This window comes from Eubalaena glacialis, chromosome 13 (genome assembly GCF_028564815.1).
Source record: "Eubalaena glacialis isolate mEubGla1 chromosome 13, mEubGla1.1.hap2.+ XY, whole genome shotgun sequence".
NCBI classification, from domain to species: Eukaryota; Metazoa; Chordata; class Mammalia; order Artiodactyla; family Balaenidae; genus Eubalaena; species Eubalaena glacialis.
In genome coordinates this window covers 63,516,969-63,522,838 of record NC_083728.1, presented here as the reverse complement: position 1 = coordinate 63,522,838, position 5,870 = coordinate 63,516,969, and positions in this window count along the sequence as shown.

Below are 5,870 nucleotides of genomic sequence, written 5' to 3'. Positions count from 1 at the left end.
CCGAGCCCTGCTAGGTCATGCCCAAGAAGGGAAACCCTCATCGCTGGCACCTGCTGAGAACACCAGCTGGGGTGACAGCTGACCCCAGCCTCAGACGAGGCCACCTCGGCGCCCAGGGCCTGGAAATAACTCCCTCGGCCTTCAAGCCCCCCACCCCTGCCTGCCGTGAGCCTGTACCGGCGGTGACCCCGCTGGTCGCCTACCCAAGCCGGGACATCTGGAGGGGAGCCCACTATGTGGGGTCGCGGGCAGCCGCCAGGCACGCAGAGCCAACCGATTCAAAACTGGTTTCATTGGGCAGCTTAGTCTCCGGGACGTCAGGTCCCAGGACGTCGGGTCCCAGGCGGCTCCGCGGAGCCCACCTGCAGCGCTCGTGCTGTCCTTGGGTGGAGGCCCAGGCCTTCCCTTCGGGGCGGGTCCGTCGTCCCGGTGCCTCTCCCCGCCGACCTCGGCGGCCCCCTCCTCCCCCAGAGTGCCCTCCTCTGGCCTGGGGGCCTCAGCGTCCCCCGCTGTCACCACTTTCCATCCTCAGGACAGCCACTCTGGCTCCCCTGGAGAAATGGAGAACGCTCTCTTGCGGCCCCGGTGCCAGGATGAAAAACTCGGTGCTCACCGTGAGGCGGGTATCCTTCCGTGTGAGGCGGGCATCCTTCCGTGTGAGGCATCATCCCATTTCATCCTCCCTTACGGACGGGCAGACCGAGGCAGAGTAGCCAACACTTGCCCAGGTGGGTGGGTGACTGTACCCACGAGGCTCCATGTCGTCCGAGCACAGTGGCCAGCGCAGTCCCAAGGGCTCCCCAGGAGCCCGCTGCGCACCCGGCCCTGCACAGGGCAGTGGCCACAATGCCAGGCACCCAAGCTCCACTCTCCTCATCCGGAAAATGGAGCTGGCGGACCTGCCCCACGAGCTGGCAGGTATCTTCACCCTTTTTCATTACAATATTCATTACTAATACAAGGTACAGATCTGTACACACTGGCAAGGGAAGAGCTCCAACTTATTTTTTTATAAATTTATTTATGGCTGCATTGGGTCTTCGTTGCTGTGTGTGGGCTTCTCATTGCGGTGGCTTCTCTTGTTGCGGAGCACGGGCTCTAGGCACGCGGCCTCAGCAGTTGTGGTTCGCGGGCTCTAGAGCACAGGCTCAGTAGTTGTGGCGCCTGGACTTAGTTGCTCCGCGGCAGGTGGGATCTTCCCGGGCCAGGGATCGAACCCATGTCCCCCTGCATTGGCAGGCGGATTCTTAACCATTGCGCCACCAGGGAAGTCCTCCAACTTATTTTAACTGAAAACTAAAAGTGCAGTTGAGAGTGTATGTGACCCTTTCTGTATAGTTTTTCAGGAATACGTATATTTAAGTACATGTACAGCAATTCTTTTTAAAGTGCGCCCAGTTAACTCTTGACAAGGTAGGGAGACCAGGGGTCTGCACAGATGAGTGGGATGCACCCCACCCTGATTTCCTGCAACGGGGAACTGCTCCTTGAAACAGGATTCCAAGCTGGGTGAATGCAATGGCTGGCACACTCTGGGACCAAGGTCCTTCATTTCCTGCTGTGCCCATGAGCCCCGGCCTTGGTCCAGCTTCCCTCAGCGGCAGGAGGCCGCACAACTCCAGGCTCAACTCCACACATGACAACATCCCGGAGGAGACAGCTCAGGAAGACTTGTCACCTTGAACCTTTCTGTACTATTTTCCCAAGTGCATGTGTTATCAATGAAATTTTTAAAATGTAAACAGAGGTAACCAGGTAGTAGGACTTAGGACCCACTCTTATTTTTTAATTTGCCTTCTTTTAAAAATAGAAACCCTGTCCCCACCCCAGACCTTTGGATTCTGTGTGTAGGTGGGGAGTCCAGGAATCTGTATTTTTAAACCTCTCCCAAGGTGACACAGCCCCGCCAGGCGCAGGAGAGTCATCTCCTGGGGCAGGACTGCTGGGTCACTCCTGGTGAGTCATGATTCACAGCACCCTGGGGCCTTGTGGGTGCAGACTTCCCCCTACCACACCCAGTAAAACAGCCTGCCCCAGAAGAATGCGATGGTCATGTCCAGACTTCCTGAAGGCCTAAGGGACTGAAGGTGGCTGGGCAGGCAGCTAAGGGGAGGGGCGGGGTCCTCTGACAGGAGGACCAGCTGCCCTCAGCCTAAGGGCTGGCCTGAGAGCCCGGTGCCACTGGCCACCTGCCCAATAAGCAATCTGGAAAGGGCCAAAGCACCATTCCCCTCTGCATTCTCTGCAGAATGCACCAGAGGTCCTGGGACAGTTGGTTCTCACTAGATGAGCTTGAAAAATGCTAGTGCCTGGGTCCCACCCCAAGGAGTCTCATCTAGTGTGTCTGGGGTACACCTGACCATGGCTGATTCTAACGTGCAGGGAAGTTGAGAACCACGGAATTGGAGGGAAGAGAGGAAATAGTGAAAGGAGCTGGAGGCGAGCTGAGAACCCAGGAGAGATCCTTCTCACTCTCTGGAAGGGGGTTTTATCCAGCCAGGTGGACAATGGAGGTGCCCATATTGAGCGGCTCCTGGGTGTGCCTCCCACGGGCAGCTGTCATCCCAGGCAACTTCACCTCACCTTGGACAGGAGACAGCGCTCACCTCACTGACCACCATACCCTGGTTCTTGACAGACTGTGAAGGTCCATAGGGAAAAAGACGGACTTTTCATGAAAACCTAGAAAACTTCAGGCCACCTTTATCTACTCACTCATTCAAGAAATGTCCAAGTTCCTACACTTTGTGCCAGGCGCTGATATCCAGAGCTCCCAGGTTTTCAAACTGGGTGGGAAATCAGTGTAGTAGTTCACAGCATACTGTTTAGAGAAATAGCAAGAAACCATAAAGTCAAGTGCACCACACACAAAAAGGTAACAATTCTCTACAACTTGTTTCAGTTGTGGGGTGTGTGTGCGTGTGTGCATGTGTGTCCACACTAGGTCTTGAAGGGAGAGGCGTTTCTTACTGTGGATCGCAGTCCAAACACTCGAGAAACACTGAGATGGGCAAGAGACAAGCCTTAACGTGCCCAATATAATTGTGTAAGCAAACACAGTTCTGTAGACATTTATGTTAACCAAAGAAGCCCCAAACAGCACATGAGAACTTTGTGGCAGTTACCAACTTCTAGATACACCTTGAAATCAACACTGCCTTTGTGGTCGTGAGGCTCACTGTAGAAGAGATGGGTGAAAAGAGCAACCAACCTCCTCCATGATTTGATGAATGTTCTCCTCTCCCCCAGGAATTTCAGTCCAGCATCACCACCACCCCTAAGGAACAGACACCAATGGTCTGAGAATCCTTCCACAAATCCCAAAGGTACAGTGGCACATACCTTGGTGGACTTACGGGGGGCATCTGGATTAGGAGCCCACCGGGCCCAGGGGGCTGAAAGCACCCCAGGGAAACCAGCGGGGGTGGGCTGCCCCAGCACCCCCAGCCCTTCTTCCTCAGGCTGCACACCTGCCGAGCCTTCCTCATTGCTGCAGCTGGATAAAGCCTAAGGCTCCTGGCGCTCTCGATGACAGCTCCATGAATGATCGGACCCTAAACACTTCAGGCAGCTCAAAGCACACACCCACCAGCTCCGCAGCAGAGGACTACCCCAGCCCTACCAAGCGCCGCTGTGCTGCAACCAAGCACAACCAGGCCCTGCACTGAACGCAGAGCGGACATGCCCACCCAGCACCCGGTCCCCTGGGTTCTGAAGGCCTGGCTCCCCAACTCGAGGATTAAGGACTCATAAAGGAAGGTCACCTGTACTTGCTGGCCGGTGGCATCCTAGGTAGGCGTTCAACTTCATTCTTGAAAGTAGGATCTCGCGAACATGTGGACAAGCTTTTGCCCTAAAAACTAATCATTACACAGACCGCAAGCTTCACCTCGTGCTTGGTACCTACCCCTCTGGTCTCAAACTGTCCCAGGACATGGTGAAATCAGCCCATTTTCAAGCCTGGAGCTTCCACGTTCCAGTCTCTCACATCACTCAAGTGTGTGATCCAGCACTAACTCCTACACAGAGTCAACCAGCACAGCTGAGTGGCCACACGCATGAAGGACTTATAAACCTACAGAAAATTGTTTGGAAGGTTACTCTCCAAAACTATCCAGTTTTTACCTTTGGAGAGGGCTGAAAAAGGAACACAAGCTGAAAGGGCCTTTACGCTAATGTCTGACATTTTAATTTTCTTTATAAAAACGCATATGTTAATCTTTTCAATGGCACATTTAAAAAAAAAACAACTATCAGCCACATTCCAGAGTTAATAAGGGCTCCACTGATGGAAGGCAGATTATAAATGCAGATGTAAATGTATCCACAGAATTCAAGTCACTAAGCTTCACATCATTTTTTTCTATTTCACAGATGATGAAACTGAGCCCAGAGAGGCAAACTTACCGAGGCTCCCACACCTAGTGAGTGGAGGGGTCAGCATTCAAATCCACATGATTTCAAGCAAAGGTTCCTCCTTCATACAAGGGGGCAAAAGGCAAATGGAAATCGTGAGATCATTTCTCTCTGCAAGTAGTACAGCTACCCAACACTGGCTAAGACGCAGGGGGAAAGGCACTCTTATAACCATGTTGATAGAAGTATTAGCCGATCCTCCTTCTTTGTTAGGACATATCAATATTTTAATATTGAATTTTAATATGAAATTTAATATGAATTCCTTTGAACCAACAACTTTTCCTGCAGAAATCTATCCCATAGGAACCTAAAAAAAAACTTGACTGTTCACTGCTACTAACTATGGAAAAAACTGGGACCCACCATAAAGGCCCAGACATACCATGGAATTCTATTTAGTCACAAAATACCACCATATATATTCTTATGCAGAAAGATCTGCATATACTATAAGCTTCTGTGTGGCTGGATTTCTGCAGTTTAAAAAAATTTTTTTAAGCATTAACTCAACACAAATAAAATGAGGGGCCATCAGAAATTTGGAATAACATCAATGAACTTCCCAGTTTTGCCGAGGGCCACAAAATTTGTGCTGGACTCTCAAAACCCCCTTGCATCACAGGCTACTCTGTGCTGGACTCCACAGAGAACATGCAGGTCCCATCACAGGAAGTAAAACCCTGTCAAGTGCATCAGTACAACACACAGTGACCCCACTAAAACATCACACACCTCACAAACATTCCAGCGTGGGGTGTGGTCACCTGAATTGATCAAAGTTGTAACAGCTTTCAAGGAGGGAGTAGGTACTATAACAACATCTGATCAGAATAACCTCCTAAACTTAACTAAATTAAACATATGAATCTTAAGTTTAAAATAAACAAGGGTTTCTTCTGGCAGAAGCTTTCACGTCACTGCACTCCAAGAGTCCAGAACCTACCTATGAAAGATTCCCAGCCTAACTAGACACCTAAATAATCAGTCTAATGGATGAAGTGGCAGGTAGTAGCAAGCTATACAAAATAAAATGTAATGAAATTAATCTAACAGTCACTATACCTCTCAAAAAGTTCAGGTAGTAATGGTGCCAAAAACTTACTGATCCACTCATAATCATTTTCTGAAATTAACTGTGCTGCCTGTGTCCCCAGCTAAAGGCCCATTTCCAAATCATCTCTTGGCATCTTTCACCTTCACTGCACTGAGGCTAGCTCACCCTCTTGGCCAGGCCTTGGCGACCCCCCTTACTGTTCAGCAAATTAGCCCAGCTTTCACTGCTGTACGGCAACCTTAAGGCCCAAAAGCCACAGTGACTCAAGTTTAATGAGTTCCAGCAGCCCTTGGGAAAAATATTTCGGCTAGTTATTTTTTAAGCCTGAGCTTCATTTGATTATGTCAAAGTTGTTCAGATGTGATGACCAAAACAAAACTGCAGACAAGCCCCAAAG